The sequence below is a fragment of the Ambystoma mexicanum genome, chromosome 8 (genome assembly GCF_040938575.1).
Source record: "Ambystoma mexicanum isolate Mex_15411 chromosome 8, UKY_AmexF1_1, whole genome shotgun sequence".
In the NCBI taxonomy this organism is placed as follows: Eukaryota; Metazoa; Chordata; class Amphibia; order Caudata; family Ambystomatidae; genus Ambystoma; species Ambystoma mexicanum.
In genome coordinates this window covers 1,003,087,741-1,003,100,710 of record NC_090929.1, presented here as the reverse complement: position 1 = coordinate 1,003,100,710, position 12,970 = coordinate 1,003,087,741, and the positions used below count along the sequence as shown (strand labels likewise).

Here is a 12,970-nt window from a genome sequence, read left to right as displayed (position 1 = left end):
AGGCAGGCTGCATGTTATTGCCCCCCGCTACAATGTGACTACGGAATGTATGTACAGCGCCTCATCGGGCGGGACTATGCTGCACCGTATATACCGGACGATTGCGAGGACGAGTGCTCCCTGAAGCGTAGCCCTGGAGATCGTGGACACAATGCGTGTGCGCGTCGCATCCATGGTTACCATGGATACCAACACGATGAAACCCAACACTTTTGGCCAGGCTATCACCTTCAGTGAACCAGTGCCAATGGGTGGATGAGTCTAAGAAAGTTACTCGTAGAGGTGTAGGATAAACAACCATTGAACAATCAATGTCTCTGTACAGGGACACGTCTTTATTGAACGACCGTGTCCCACACAAAGATGGCGACCTGGAGTCGGGATGCGCGTGCGTGCCACTCCTATGGTAACCATTAATGCGAGACAGAGACGGGCAGCGCGTCTAGGTGACAGGCTCCTCAATTCCCCTGCTGAAGGTGGTTTGCAAGGTGGGTACCAGTACAGAGAGATATCGGACCTCAGTTCCTTCACGTACACTAGACATATTCTTACAATTCAACGAGTCCTCACTATGAAGTAAGATAAGCGAGTAGTCACGGATGAGTGCAATTCGGTACACGCCCTTTAGTGATTTGTCATTAGCTACTTGTTATTGACGATTTGGATTGCCTGTGAGCAGTCCATTTTGATCATAAACTTAAACTTACCCAAACCCATACTAGCTGCGTATGGCTTTATGTTCACTAGTATACAGCTAGAGATTAAAATTATGTAGTTTGAAATAATTGTGCATGACCGTCAGTCCTGAATACTCTTTACTTCTCTCTACTCCTAGCTGCACACAGTAGGAGTCACTGCCCGACACAACACCATTACCCGGGGAGAGGGCTTGGTCTTCTGACCGGGTGAGTAGATGTTACAGTGAATGTATCGCTTAAATTTGAGACCTGAGCGGTATTTTGTATAGATTTGGGGCCTCGCGGTATTTTCTTACCGCCAAAATGAAAATAATTCAGTAATAATCACTCTTTACATTCAGATTAGATTTGGTATATAGTACTACAGTATACATACATTATTTCAGCACACAGATACATTTAGTGGTATACATTATGTTGGTATGCGTTATTGGTGGTATTTCTGGTGAGCATAATTCCTTTGTTTTATATGTGGCCCCAATATCCATAACCCCTTATTTTTGCTTAGTTTGTTCGTGTGATCACTAGAGAGGCCTCAGGCTTACATTTCAGGAACACCACATTTTCAATTGGAGTGCCACCATGGGCTGTCCTCACTGGCTTATCTACGGCAGCGAGCTAACATGTGGTATTCATCACCAACTTATCTACATCGGTGAACTATGTCCAGGGCCTCTTTTTCTGCTGACTCATGTACCTCCAGCAGCAGTCTATTTCATTATGTTATTATTATGTTCCGTTCAGAAAACATACACTTATATACTGAATGGAATCATGCACACAGCTACCGCTAAGTCTTATTTTTAGCTAGCTTAAAGATGACAATTGCACTGTCTAAACCTCTCCCCATATTATCAGTATTGTAATGTTAGATGCACAAATAAAAGAGAAAAATAAAACACACTATCCATCTGCTTTCAGATATTTTTTGTGTATTATAAAAATTGCATTTCAACACAATCTTACTCTTTTTATAAAAATAAATGGAAATTACACAGTAACAAACTTATCTGTAACAAAATGAGAAGAGAGTGGCGAGAACATATTCAATTTGCAACATTAAACATGTTGATAAAACACTGGAGTTCCCTCTTCCACACTGACTGAATAGTTTCACACACATATACACTGCCCCCACACTCTGTAATATAATTACCAGGCCTGTCCAGCATGTAAAATTCGTCAGCTGGTCGCCTTCTGGAAGTGGTTCAATGAATTCTTCTTAAATTACCCAGGCAAGGACGAGCATCTGCCGTCACTCAAACCGGGGCTTATTGACTGGAATTCCCAGTCTCTACAGCAGTGCACTGGGATCTGCTTTTTCAATCAGGAAAATCCCCAGCCACCAGCCAGGTCTTTCTCCCAGCTGTGTAAAATGTCTTCTCCTCTCTTCTTCCCCGAGATTCATTAGCAAAGCTCAGTTACAGCCTGCCAAACGAGTTCAACCAATGAAATTCTATCATGTCCTAACCTCCGTCTCTTTAACAATGGCTTGGCTTATACAGTTGCAACTGTAACCAAAATGATTTCCTGCTTATTCGAGTCTTTGCTTCCTGCAAATACTGTGGACAGAGCGCAGATAGAAGCAAAGAAAAAAAAAATCTGGATGCGCGTTTAAAATGACTTTCAGAGCCTGTCATTTTCCATCTCATTTTGCACTGGAGAACACATTATATTATTAATGAGTTTGAATCGTTAGTATTGTTAATGAGGTTAGTTCATTAATCCTCAAATGGGTATCCTGCAACAGAGGAATGTCAGGTGGAGAAAAAAAAATATGCTTTTAACTGTGAAAAAAAAATGATTTGCATTTTAAATGTAGAAATCGTTTTTGACTGAATAGCCTGTTTTCATTTACATGTCCATGTCACACTGGCAACACATGCCTTGCTGTACCGCATTATAGCAATGCACCATAAAACTAATGCTAAATACTCTTACATATTCCCTCCTTTTTTCTGAGAATTTGGCAGTCCAAGCCATAATTAGAGGAAAATTAACTTGCTCCCTTCCTTCTTTTAAAATGTAGCAATCCAACAAAATGAATATTCACATGCAAAAACGAAAAAGTTTAAAAACCACTGTCCAATCAACATAATATCAAAATTCATCTTTGGGTCCATATGTTCCTTCCCAATGGAAGTGTCCATACTCCAGTGCTTCAATTTTATACTTGACGTCAATCAAAAACAATAAGATAAAACAAATAACTAAAACAAAGAATTAACATAACAGATTAAAATAATTAATAAAAATAATAAATACGTGGAACTCCATACGCCAGGACACTTGTCTGCCTCTGATATGTCCCGACCAGCGATGTCACATCATTTGGTTCATTTGGGTGTTCTTCCATCTTGGTACTCTTGGATCGTTTTCTATACAAGTCATCTTTTCCTTGGCATTCCGGTTATTTTGTCTTCACCTCCACCCGGAGGCAGGCATCATTCGATCTTCATCCAGGGGACTCCAGGACTCCATCGTCTCCCGTGACCTCCGGTACAAATATGTTAATATTCTAAATCAAATAGAAAAGAAACAGATTAAGTATACAGCACAATACTAACTTCACCCTTTTGCCAAAAATAAAACATGCTTTGTAAAACATTTCACCCTTTTTCTTTCGCCTTCTGAAATTAAGCACAGGTTATAGAGAACAAGCATACATAAAACAACATTCAATATTTAATGCATTTTCATTCTGCACACCGACTCCATAAACTTCAGCTTCTTTTTTATATTATATATATATTTACATATATTACAGTGTTTATGTGCCATTAAAATCAACCATCTTTATTTAACTTCTCTGTCACTGCCTCCTGACTGTACCCATTTATTTTACCTTTTTGTGTTCAAGGGACTTTATCTGTTTCTACACGCTCCAGATTTTGTATCTCATGTCTTGGATGACATGGCTTGATTTGGTTTACATGCACAAATTGTTCTGTTGCTGTTTCATCTTCAGTCTTTAAAATTCTGTAAACTACAGGAGAGACTTTATCTATAATTTGGAATGGCCCCTGCCAGGCTGCTAGGAATTTGGAATTTTTCTGTTTACTTTTTCCAAAATGGAATGTATACACCTGAGCACTTGTGAAATGACTTCCTCTGTCTGACTCAATTCTTTGTGGCAACCCAAACCTTGAGAACACATGATTCACTAGCAATGTGGCTGCTGTTTGCGCACTACGATCTGGTGCAGGAATACATTCAATCCACTTTGACATCAAACATACCACACTCAAAATATAACGGTTTCCTCTGCTCTACCTTTTTAAAGGCCCTACATAGTCTATTTGCAAATCTGACCATGGAAGGGTTAGGCCTCTTTTCATTAGTGGTGCTCTGTGCATTGGTGAAGCAGGTTTAAATTGGGCACATACTAGACATCCTCTAGTATACAATTCCACATCTTGGGACATATGTGGCCAATAAGCATAATCTTTTAGTATTTCCAATGTTTTTTGTGAACCTCTGTGGCCTGCAGTTATGGCACATGTGCATGGTGTAGCATTGGCCCTCTAAATGAAAGGGGTACCACCCATTGTATCTGTCCGGTTATGGACTCTCTAATCATGAGTCCATCTGTAGTCTAATTCGTTTTTTATTCTTTAATAGCACCCTCAATTCCTCTTTTCCCACACAATCATCTTCTGTTAAAGGGTTTTGTCCAGGATCTATCAAATGGTTATAATAGATTCCCAAAATTCGATCATTCTTTTGTGCCTCAATCAAATCTTGGTCTGGGGTGTTGTAACTCCATTGTACCACTGATTGTTCTGTCTCCTTTGGTGCTTTAGAACGTGTTACTGCATCAATCTGTATTTCACCCAGTAAATGTTCAATAGGTAGCAATTCTCCCATCACAGCCCCAAATTTAGCCAGGTGGTCTGCCTTATCATTCCCCTCTTCATCCTCTCCTGGAGTTTTTAAATGCCCACAAATTTTTCTCCAGTATATTGTCAAATTATTTTCTGACACTAATTTGTCTATGGCTTGTATCATTTTTCCATGTTTAAGTGGCTTTTTGTTGTATCTAATTATGCCTCTCGCTTTCCAGCCAGGTAGATATTCCACAAAGCTGTTTCGTGCATAGTCAGAATCAGTCACCAGGACCATTTCACTGAATTTATTATCAATTGCAGTAGCAATTGCTTTAAAAATGGCTGCCAATTCTGCTATTGACTGCTCCTAGCTCCAATTCTCATCCCTATGCTGGGGATACCTTCACATTTCAACCAGGCATTTCCTATTCCTGACACTAATTGTTTATTACTGTCATTTTCAATGTGAAAAGCACAACCATCGACATATACAGTTGGCAAGTCGTTGCATGTTTTTTCATCAAAAGCTTTGTGTGGTGATTGTTCAAACTCCTGTAAATTAGGTTCTATTTCTAATTCGTTTGATGCTTGTTCAGCTGCACAGTCGTGTAAATCTGATAAACTTTGAGCAATTGGGCTCTTTTTATTTGGCCATATCTCACTTCTACAGGAAAACCTTGTAATGCTAGCGTCCATGAAGTGATTCTGGTCTGCGCTAGATTACCTGACCTAATTCTTTTACTCTAAGAATTGCAAAGGTTGATGATTTGTTTCAATAATCACCTTTTTTCCCTGAACAATAGGGCGGAAATGTTGTAGCGCCCACACAGTGGTTAATAGGGCCTTTTCACATTCATTGAATTTCATTTCAGCTTGGGAAAATGCTTTACTTGCATAGGCAATGGTTTTGTGATTCACATCATGTTTTTGTGATAACACTGCTGACATACAATGTTCAGAGAAACCTATTTCTATAAAGAAATCCCTATCCTTTATGGGGTATGCTAAACATGGTGCCTTTACAAGACATTCCTTCAATTTGGCTACTGCCTCAGACTGCTCTTCCTCCCATTTCCAGGGCGTATTTAGTTTTAGCAGTTTAATAAATGGTTGAGTGATTTCACCATAATTTTCAATGAACTTTCTGTTGTAGCCTGTCATTCCTAATAAACTGTTCACCCCTTTCACATTTTTAGGGTCGTTTAGTTTTTGTATGGCCTCTATTTTCTTCTTTTGTGGATTTAGTCCATGTTCAGTTACTTCATGGCCTAGAAAATTCACTTTTTACTTGCACCATTGTGCTTTTTGTAAAGACACTTTGGCGCCTGCTTTCTGCAATTGGCCAAGCACATGCCTTATTTCATCAAAATGGTTTTTTAAGCTTTCATTTTTTAACAGGACATCATCCACATAAACTATGGTTCCTCTTTCCGCTGCATCAGGCATGGCCTTCCTCAAAAATATTCCAAATTCACTCCCACTATTAACGTACCCGAACGGAGTTCTAACCCATGCGTATTGAGTCCTGTCAAATGTAAAGGAAAATAAATTCTGTATCTCCTCTGCCAATGGCACGCACCAATATCCAGAGGTGAGATCTAATGTGGTAAACACTTTTGAACCATGTACCTGAGCTAGGCCCTGATCAATGAATGGCAGTGGCCATCTGGACACTGGTACTCTTTTATTTAACTCCCTCAAATCTGCACAAAGCCGCCATTGACCATTTGGCTTTAACACACCTAAAATGGGCGTGTTGGATGTGCTATGGATAGGCCTGATGATTCCTCGCGATTCTAAATTTTTAATAATCTCTGCCAATGATTCTAAACATGCCAGCGGTAGTCTATACTGGCGTACAAATACTGGACTTCTGCTACACCCTTCCGGAAGTGTGACCACATGTAAATTAGTTAACCCGCAATCATAGGCATCTTTTGCAAATACATCTTTAAATTCCATAAATATCTTCCTCAATTTGTTTCTATCCTCATCGTTGTCACACGCATCCGCTAAGGAGATCTGCTCTTCTACCATTTTGGAAAATTACGGAAAATGTTCTGGTAGTGGAATCTCAGCGCTTTCCTCTTGCTGTGTGGCTGTGTCCCTTTGTAAAGCTGCCACTTTTAAATGTTTTGTCATGTCAGCTTCCATTTCAATGGGCTGATTTTCCATTTAATTTTCACTTAAATCAAATGTTATACAACTCTCTTGATAACAGCACACTGTCTCATTTGAATCATAAGGGTACACAGAATGAATTTTAAATATTCCTTTGGGCTGAGAGTCCAGGTATTCTGGCAACTCACCCTTGGCATCTACATACTTTTCAGGGATATTTCCAATCACCATGTTATTTAGAGCTGCAGTGTACTGTGATTTTTGTATGGCCATTCCTAATGGGGAGTTTTCCTCTAAGTGAATATCTTGACAACCCTTATTATTTACAATAATTCTTACAGGCCCTTCACCAATATCTACCAATGGAATGTATTCATAATCCAGGCCTTGCTGTTTTATGGATTCATTCAGGCACACAAATGCATCAGAGTCTTTCATCTGATGTCCATTTTTGCATTTCAGTGTTATTGCAAACTGTTTTGTAAATGCAGGAATAATAGTATCTTTCCTCATTTGTAGTTTGATTGCATAAGGAACCAGTTGTGCACAATGATAAGCCCTTCTTTTGTCTTCAAATTCAGGTGCCGGCCCACCTAGGCGTGAGCATATTTTTTGATTAAGGAAATCTAACACCATACACATTCTGTGCATGATGTCATTGCCCATGTAAAAATCATTTTGTGCTCCACTCACTATCCATACATTATGGTAAATTGTTTTCTGCCCAATGCTAATTTTAAGCATGCATCTGCCTGCAATTCGGTTTTCAAAGTCTGGACTGTCCAACCCAGGAACATATTGGTTTTTAATCCTAAATTTATGGATTTCCTCCCTCTCCATAATTTTTTGCAACAATTTCTCATTAATGAAGCTCCTCTCCTGTTCAAGCACTAAATTGGCTTTTATTGTTTTAAAACAGTCATTTATACCAACATGAACCCATGGTTGCTCATCTTCCATGTGTATTTCAGCAAGAGTGGTAATGTGTTTTTCTGAATCTGCTTTAGGAGTAATATTTTGTTTGCAAATCTTTTCTTTTAAATAAAAACGTAATGTGTGCTCATCTATGGCGGTCTGCCAATTTTTCCTTGGGTCCAAGTATATTTTTACAGGTAGTTTTTCATTGTCGCTCTGCATTTTGTCTTGACACATTAATATAACAGTGACACTAGGTATGCAGCTATTCTGGAGATATACCTCCACAGCATCCTTTGTTTTGGCAACGGTGTGACATTCATTTATGTTGCTGTTTTGTGATTTTAGTTTCTTAGGTCTTAATGGTTTTTTGGTTAAGGACCACAGCACTCCATTCACCCCATCTATGATTTTCCTTTTCTGTGATCTGATTCTGTGGGGATCTCCCTTCAGTGATACTCTTTACCAGCTCCTTGGACATAATTGTGGCTTGTGCGCCAGTGTCAATCATTGCAAATGTTTGGCATTTTTCTTCTACAGTGATGGGAGCATAATACCTGTCCTCAACTTCCTCTAATACACATAGGAAGTGTGAATTCTTACTGATTTCAGGACTCACCTTTCTCAGGCCTTTTTCACTTTTGGCTAAGCACATTGGTAAATGGAAAGACATTTTTCCCTCCTTTTTACCCATTTCTGCGCGAGAGACTTTATTCATTTCTCCATGTTCAGAAGTTTTTTGCAGTGTGACCACTGTTCGCCTATCCATCCAGGTATCATCAGAGGCCACATTAAAACCCTTCAACTAAACATGTGTAACAACATCATTCAGCAATCTGACATTGTTTAATTCTGTGCATTTGTGATCATTTAGTGGGGTACTAGCCCTTTCAGCCTCTTCAAAAATATGTGGCTCAAAGAATTCTTCAGGTGATTGGCATGTACCCTCCTTTGGAGTATTTCCTTTTTCTGCCTGTGTTTGGTCATTGTTTTGACTGCCCAGGGAAGAAATCATAGCATCCCCACTTACTCCCTGTTTACTGGTATTCCCCATGCATGAGTCATTTTTCTTAAATCTGTCTCTTTGTTCTCTTGGAGTTTCAGGTTTTCTTATTTCTTTTGTACAAATCTCCAATGTTTGATTTAGCTCTAGGTTAAACCGTACCTCTCTTTTAGAAGTATTTGCACTTTCTGTTACATGTTCATTTACTGGCATTTTCACTTTTAAATCATTAGACATCTCAGAGTCATTATGCGAAATTACATCAGAGCAATCTGTCTTTTCGGCGCTGTAGGTATCATGAGTACTTAGTCACTTTTCAGAAGAAGCCCCCCGGTCATTGCTATGGCCATCAGCCCCCTCCTTTGATGACTGTTTTTGTGCTGTACAAAGCTTCCCTATTTGTTCAGCTAACATTGTCACTTGGGCCTCAAGGCACTGGAACCTTTCCATCTCTCTAGAATCCTCCCTCTGTGGCCTAGATCGATATTGGTTGCTTTCTCCCTGATTTGATCTATTCTGATACCTCTCAGGTGAGTGATTTCTATTGGGATAGTTTCTGAACTCTTGATTCATTTGTGTAGGGGAGCGGGGATGCACCCATCCTTTGGTTGTAGTCCCCTGGTGGGGAATCATTGTACTGACGTGGAGTATAATTCATGTTCTGTCTCATGTCCTGTCTCTCATGTTGTGGGTACTGACCCCTATGTTAATTCCCATTATCAGCAAATCGATCCACATATCGGGGTCTATCTTTATTACCATATATCATGGTGTTGGGATCAAATTTGCTCTGTGTCCCCAATGTCTGGTAGGGACCATCATTTCTTTGATCTTGATTTTGTCTCTGATTATAGTTCATACCTGACATATCAGGCCGATAGCCTGTCCGGGGCCTATCTCCCAAATACCTAGGACTGATGTAGCTCTCCCTATTACTAGGATCATGTGATTGAAACATTGGTGCAGAGTGTGATGACCTTGGTTGATTAACCCTTTGTTCAGGTGCCGAATTATTTTTACCTGGACTTTGAGCAGACTCAAGGGACATTTTGGCTGACCTGATTTCCATCACTGTTGCTGAGGGTTCTTTAGATTTAGGTCTAGTATCTTTCATTTTATCACTTTCTCTACCCTGACAATAGAGTACCTCATATAGTTTTGTGCTTTGATGCACAATCCACTCAAGGGACTTGTCACGATCAAATTCACGAACCAATTGGGATATGATGTCTTTCTGTAGCCCATAGAAGTAGGCGGTTTTAAATTCATTAGAATTGGGTTCAAAAGATACATCAAAGCGAGAAAATGCTGTTTTTAAGTCTTGTAAAAACTGGCGAGGGGATGTATTAGTACCAGCAGTAATTGTGTAAGCAACTTTCTTTGTCTCCTGTAATGACTGGAAAGGAGAAAAATGACGCCTAATTTCTTTTTCAAACTCCACCCATGTCATATTCTGCTGTTCATTTAATCCCCTTATGATGCTGGCCATCGGAGCATCTAAAGTTAAATGAAAATATTGTCTGTACTGTTCCTTAGGTATCTGGAGTGCTTTAAAAATGTCATGAACCGCTTCTAAGTGATCCTCAATGCAGCATTCCCCTCCTTTTTTAAATGGTTTGATCAGAGCTTTAATAGATTTAATTATTTTTATGGGGCTACTTGTTGCAATGCATGGAAATGCACTACTTGGTGACTCAATCCTGGTTCCAGGTGTATGGGATTGGTGGCTGCCCCCAATGGGAGTATCAAATCCCCCAAGGGCGCTGCAACCAAGTTCAGTCACCGGCCCAGTCACTGGAGCACTAGCTCTTTGGGCAGAACTAGAATTCACCTCCACTCCATTGAATGTAGTACCCTGCCGCCTCTCCTGGGACCTGGGAATGCACATTTGCTGTTCTAAGTCTTTGCACTTTTTAAGGAGCCTGTGTGCTTCATTTTGCAGATAGTTGTTTTCATCACTCATTTTATTTATTACCTCCTGCATGTCGCACATTTGCATTTGGCATTCATTGAATTCTTTGTTTCTCTTGTCTCTTTCTTGAATCATTTTAACCATTTCTTGTTCTGCACCTTGGAGATCACTTTCTTTTTCAAAATGTTCTTTTTGTAAAATCTGCATTTCTGAAACAATCTCATCTTTATCCTGTCTAATGTGATCCACTAAGGCTTTTAAGTGTACCAATTATTGCTCACTGTCTTCAAACTGTTTCTTGCTTTTGGACAACTGATTATCAAAATCTCTGCATTTTAATTGCATGTCTTTCTGACATCCTTCTAATTCTGTTCTTAACATCTCCTCTTTTTTACTTGCCCCATCTAAGTCAGTCTTTAACCTGTTAATTAGCTGGGTATCATTTTCTTGCATTCGCAGGGACCTATTCAAAATAAACCATATTTTGGCGCATAGCCGTATTAAACAGTCTTTCTCTGCACTTTTATCAGTTGCATTCAATAACCTTGTAAGGCAGACCTGAATTATGCTGCATTCTGCAAGAATATTGTCTAGTTTTTCTTTCTCCACCTCACCCTGAATGCGGTCATGCCATTCTGAGGTACTGTTTGATGACCACGTCCCATGTGCAAACAACTTTGCCTCTAAATATTGCACTAGGTCTGAGAATGTGGTTTCCCTTTGTGACATTCTGAAATTCCTTTTGGTGACACACTGTTATTATGAAATGGGTACCCTTTAACATACAGATGGCAGTGTGAGACACACTTGCCACGCCCAGTAGGTGCTCTATGATCACTTTCCCAGCCTGCAACGCACCATAAATATGTAGGGTATTTTGTGTAAATTTGAGGTCTAGCGGTATTTTCTTACCGCCAAAATGAAAATAATTCAGTAATAATCACTCTTTGCATTCAGATTAGATTTGGTATATAGTACTATAGTATACATACATTATTTCAGCACACAGATACATTTAGTGGTATACATTATGTTGGTATGCGTTATTGGTAGTATTTCTGGTGAGCATAAGTCCTTTGTTTTATATGTGGCCCCCATATCCAGAACCCCTTATTTTTGCTTAGTTTGTTCATGTGATCACTAGCGAGGCCTCAGGCTTACATTTCAGGAACACCACATTTTCAATTGGAGTGCCACCATGGGCTGTCCTCACTGGCTTATCTACGGCAGCGAGCTAACATGTGGTATTCATCACCAACTTATCTACATCGGTGAACTATGTCCAGGGCCTCTCTTTCTGCTGACTCATGTACCTCCAGCAGCAGTCTATTTCATTATGTTATTATTATGTTCCGTTCAGAAAACATACACTTATATACTGAATGGAATCATGCACACAGCTACCGCTAAGTCTTATTTTTAGCTAGCTTAAAGATGACAATTGCACTCTCCCCATATTATCAGTACTGTAATGGTAGATGCACAAATAAAAGAGAAAAATAAAACACACTATCCGTCTACTTTCAGATATTTTTTGTGTATTATAAAAATTGCATTTCAACACAATCTTACTCTTTTTACAGAAATAAATGGAAATTGCACAGTAACAACCTTATCTGTAACAAAATGAGAAGAGAGCGGCGAGAACATATTCAATTCGCAACATTAAACATGTTGATAAAACAGTGGAGTTCCCTCTTCCACGCTGACTGAATAGTTTCGCACACATACACACTGCCCCCACACTCTGTAATATAATTACCAGGCCTGTTCAGCATGTGAAATTCGTCGGCTGGTCGCCTTCTGGAAGTGGTTCGATGAATTCTTCTTAAATCACCCCAGCAAGGACGAGCATCTGCCGTCACTCAAACCGGGGCTTATTGACTGGAATTCCCAGTCTCAGCAGCAGTGCACTGGGATCTGCTTTTTCAATCAGGAAAATCCCCAGCCACCAGCCAGGTCTTTCTCCCAGCTGTATAAAATGTCTTCTCCTCTCTTCTTCCCCGAGATTCATTAGCAAAGCTCTGTTACAACCTGCCAAACAAGTTCAACCAATGAAATTCTATCATGTCCTACCCTCCTTCTCTTTAACAATTGCTTGGCTTATACAGTTGCAATTGTAACCAAACTGATTTCCTGCTTATTCGAGTCTTTGCTTCCTGCAAATACTGTGGACAGAGCGCAGATAGAAGTTGTCACGCTCACCTGATTCCCACGGAGGGGCAGGTCTGGCTTCAAGTGCTGATGCTTCTTCAATGGTGAAGCGCAGGACTCTGAAGATGGACAGGAAGGGCCCCTCTACTCTGGCTTTTCTGGCTCACAGGAATATTCCCCTGTGCGTGAAAAGGGAGTATTACCTACTGACGGAATAATGCTCAAGCCTCCCACGCCCTTCCAACCCTCCACGATACCCTTCCACGATTCCCCGTGAAGTCTCACCTTAGGGTCTGGAAGGATGAGTTCTCCATCCTGCTTCTGATGCAGGGGAGCGTTG

At 40.0% G+C, this 12,970-nt stretch overlaps 1 long non-coding RNA gene across 1 annotated transcript in view; it reads right to left on the bottom strand.

Moving 5' to 3' along the window:
- Positions 1-1,650: 1,650 nt before the first annotated feature.
- Positions 1,651-12,970, bottom strand: part of LOC138473709 (uncharacterized) — a 234,230-nt gene continuing 222,910 nt past the window's right edge. The window contains exon 4 of the long non-coding RNA XR_011268872.1: positions 1,651-3,216. This is a non-coding gene — a long non-coding RNA (uncharacterized lncRNA). The remainder of the gene's footprint in view (positions 3,217-12,970) is intronic.